The sequence below is a fragment of the Mus caroli genome, chromosome 5, assembly GCF_900094665.2.
Source record: "Mus caroli chromosome 5, CAROLI_EIJ_v1.1, whole genome shotgun sequence".
Lineage (NCBI taxonomy): Eukaryota > Metazoa > Chordata > Mammalia > Rodentia > Muridae > Mus > Mus caroli.
Genome location: NC_034574.1, coordinates 100,694,614 through 100,699,041, shown reverse-complemented (window position 1 = coordinate 100,699,041; position 4,428 = coordinate 100,694,614). Strand labels below are relative to the sequence as shown.

The window sequence follows — 4,428 nt, the reverse complement described above, 5'->3', positions numbered from 1 at the left end:
TGTATAGCCCTGGCTGTCCTGGAACTCACTTTGTAGACCAGGCTGGCCTCGAACTCAGAAATCCGCCTGCCTCTGCCTCCTGAGTGCTGGGATCCCAGCTCTGTTTTTACATTTTGTCTTGATACATGGTCTCACTAAGTTGCACATAGTGACTCTGTAGCCCAAACTAGCTTTAAATGTTTGATTCTTCTCTTAGTTCCCAGCCGCTTTAGTTTATAGGCATGTGCCACTATGCCTGGTTAAAAAGCAACAGCAACAGCCAAAATCCCTGGCCATTTTGGGCATGTAGGCATGATGGCTGTGGCCATCTCTGGATGCCATGTGCTGGAGGAGGTCAGAATGTTACAGAAGACTGCTCTGGAGTACTCTGACTTTAAAAAAAATTTTTTTAAAATTCCAGATGCTTATGAATGTTATAGTCACATGTACTGTCTTATTGTTTTGTCTTGTACTTACATGTATTATTACATATTTTGTCTTAAGTATAAATTAAAAACATTGTATCATTTTAAAAAGTAGCTCTAAATTGCTAGAGGATATTTGATAAAAATAGGTTATTTTTGCAGCATATAACTTCTATATCTCATGTCTTACACAAATTATCTAACATAGGATTTGCTTGTAGGTAAGTTAACTAAGTAATCAAGTAAAATACTATTTGCTTACTAACTGTAAGAAGCGCTGTTCAGTTTTTTCTGTCCCTGGCACTGCTGCTATAGGATATATAGAGAACTTTTACATTATTTTCACACTTACTTTTTTGAGTTATGAGAAATGCTATAAAAGAGAAGGTTCCAGAGTTGTATGGCTTCCTTTATAATGTATATGTAAATGTATAAGGTATCTTTTGTTTGTTTGATTTTTTTTTCTTTTGAGGCAGGGTCTCTCTGTGGATGTATAATATCTTGAACTTAGAGAACAGCACTGTTACCATGAGATGTGTGTGCACACACATGTGCATGTGCACACTCATGGCTTGCCATAGGCTTTTGAAACCTGAAAGCCCACCCCTAATGATTCACTTCCTCCAACAAAGCTACACCCCTAATCCTTATAATCCTTTCAAGTAGTGCCGCTCCTTGGTGACTAAGCATTCAGATATATGAGCCATAGGGGCCATTCTCGCAGAAACCACTGCAAGTACTATGTAAAATTAGTGTTTGAAAGCGCTACATAGATTTCCCTTTTTAGATTAGAATCTCTTTAGTTACTGTGCAGAATGAGCATCCCTATTCTGCGTGTACAAAATATCCTGAAACGTTTTGAGCACTATTCTCACACGGTAAAATTTCTGGATTTTGGAGCATTTTGGAATGTGGATTTTAATTTTAAGAGATGATCTACTGTTAAAAATCTATGCAAAAATTCTCAGATCTCAAATCTAAAGAACTTCTCTATATTTTAGGTAAAGGATTAGCCATTCTTTGTAAGAAATATCCCCAAATACACACACTCAGTTTTCACTGTGTCATTATCTTTTTTCCTATTTTCACCTGTGAGAATTTTTTTTTAAATTCAAGACAGAAGCAGAGAACATCACATATTTGCAGCTTTTCGCAGTGCCAGAAGACTACTTGAGATTGAAAAGCAGAGCCATGTACTAAGAAATCATTTTGACAGTGTCCTTGGGATAGGGTTTGCTGGGATCACAGGATCAGGAAGAGATTCATTTACTGAACTTGATGCAAATGTAGGGAAGCCATTTTCTGTTTATGTGTGGACTGAAATAAATGGGTCCTTTTCTGACTACCGGTTATTAGAATTGTGGTAGTTGTCATGTAGTAAAAACAAAATGTGTGTATGTCCAGGTTAATAATTTGAATATTAAATGCAGTCTTCAGGAACTTCTTATAGTAAGAATTCAGTGTCTATGTTTCAGTTTATAAAAATTGCAAGCTTGTGATATGTTGATAAATTTTATTGATAAAAACTTGTTTCTGGTAGTTCTTTAGTGTTCTAGTATATGGTTGAAGTAATTTGTTTCTGTCAGGTTGAGGATTCTGCTTTTTAAAAATTTTATTTATTTATTCTTCTCTCATACTATATACCCCAACTACAGCCTCCCTTCCGTCCCATCCTTCCAGCCCCTTCTCCCCCCACTCCCAGGTCTACTGCTCCTCTGTTTCCTTTCGGAAAACAACATGCCTCCCAGTGATATCAACCAAACTTGGCATAACAAGATTCAGGAAGATAGGCATAACCCTCATATCAAGGCTGGACAAGGCATCCCGTAGAAGAAAAAAGGCACAAGGAGGCAGAAGAGTCATAGAAACCCCCATTTCCCTTGTTAGGAGTCCCAACAAAATCCCCAAGCTAGAGAAGCACAGAATGTATGCAGAGGCCTGGTGCAGACTCATGCAGGTGTCATGGCTGGCACTTCCATCTCTGTGAGCTCTGCTGAGTTGGTTCTGTCAGCTGTGGTGTTCCTGACTCCCCTGACTCCTACAGTCTTCCCACCTCGCTCTTCTGTGGAGGAGGATTCTATTTTGATGTTAGCCATTTGAGCTTTATTTTTTCTTAGGGCTTTCCTCATACAGGATATTGGCAAGCTGATTGAGCAGATCTTATCAGAGCTACATCTTAAGAACTAACAATATAGATAATGTTCACAGAATAACTGATTTCATGAATACATATGGTACCTTTAGCTTGGCTGAGGTCATTCTGAAAGAGTATGTTTTGTTTGACAAGGTGCTTACTAAGGATGGTTGCAGATGAACTTTCTCTATAAGCATTATTTTAATAGATCCAGAATTACTAGAGGTGACATGTTGGTTAAAGTGCCTTAGATTGAATTAGGTCTAGTGACACAGGCAGGAAGCACAAGTTCAGTTCTTATCTGACCAGCTTAGTGGGGCTAAGGTGCCCTGTGATGTAGCTTAGCTTGCCTAGGTACAAAGCCTTGGGGTCAGTCAACAGGGCTAGAAGGAGGCCATGCCTCCATTTGTACATCTGTTAGGAAAATGGAGTTTTATAAAATTGAAATGCTTTCATGAAAGCATTTGGTCATTTTTAATAGTTTTAATTTGATATTCATTTTATTTCTAAAGTCGAGTAGAAAGAACCATTCTTCACCCAAAACAGTTCACTTTGGAGATTGTTTTCTGTAGCTCTTAAATTTTGGAATTGCTAGCTTTTTAATTACCTGAGTTAAGTTTAAAGTGATAGCTATCTGGTTTTAAGTGTGTGTATCATGTATATTATGTGTACACACACAGAGTGAAGAGTTAGATATCATTCTCCCTCCTGCCTCCTTCCTTCTTTTTTGAGATAGGAGCTCAATATAAATCCCAGTCTGGTGTGGAACTCATGATTCTCCTGCCTCAGCTTCTAGAATGGGATCATTTATGTACACCAGCACCTCAGCTTAATTATATATTTATTGCTTTTACACTACAGCTTTTATATGTACTGGCCTTTAAGAAAATATAAGTGGCCACATTGGCGTGTGTGTGTGTAAAGGTGCCATACCTCTGTGGTTTATTTCTTTGTGTAGCATCTGCTTTTTTTTTTTTTTTTTTTTGCTTAAGAGTAATCTTTTGCAAATATTTTAAAGAAATTGACATCTTTAAAGCAAATACAATTTCCCTTCCTTAGGATTTAAGATGCTTCACCTTATCCACTGTTGTCAGTTTTTACTTTCAATGCATTAAAAATAGATTAAAAAAAAGATTTATTTATTGTTATATGTAAGTACACTGTAGCTGTCTTCAGACACACCAGAAGAGAGTGTCAGATCGCGATACAGATGGTTGTGAGCCACCTTGTCTATGCTGGGATTTGAACTTAGGACCTCTGGAAGAGCAGTCAGTGCTCTTAACTGCTGAGCCATCTCTCCAGCCCCAAGAATAGAAATTTTAAGGCTTTGTATGTTCCTGTAATCTACAATGTGAGTAAATATGCAGTCTAAGGAATTATATTATCCATACTGAAAAGAGTAAAAGAGAAATTAATGTTTTTTTCTTACCTTGGTGTATTTAAAATATTAACAACATCCAATCAACATAAAAATCATTGTGTTATTTTTTTCATGTGTCTATTTAATTTTATACTTTTGGTGGTTCTGGGGGTTGAACTCGAGGGACGGACGTGCACTAAAATGAGCTTGTGTCTTTTGTTTATAACCACACTCCGCAAGGATTATGTGTGTTTCAAGGACTAAGTGGTTACATAAGGCTAATGTGTACTGTTTTGTGCAGATCATGTCTATCTATAGAGTCAGAATAAATTCTTAGTGTCTTGATAGGTGGACAGAAAAAAGACAGGCACTTTATATGAACATTGAGGAATGTAATAGCTTGTTATCAAAACCAAAAAATATGATAACTATAACTACTGAAACTAACTTACTGTCCTTCCTTCCTTCCTTCCTTCCTTCCTTCCTTCCTTCCTTCCTCCCTCCCTCCCTCCCTCCCTCCCTCCCTCCCT

At 37.5% G+C, this 4,428-nt stretch overlaps 1 protein-coding gene across 7 annotated transcripts in view; it reads left to right on the top strand.

The window, feature by feature from the left end:
- Positions 1–4,428, top strand: part of Evi5 (ecotropic viral integration site 5) — a 137,086-nt gene that overhangs the window by 76,145 nt on the left and 56,513 nt on the right. The gene's annotated exons all lie outside the window — the stretch shown is intronic.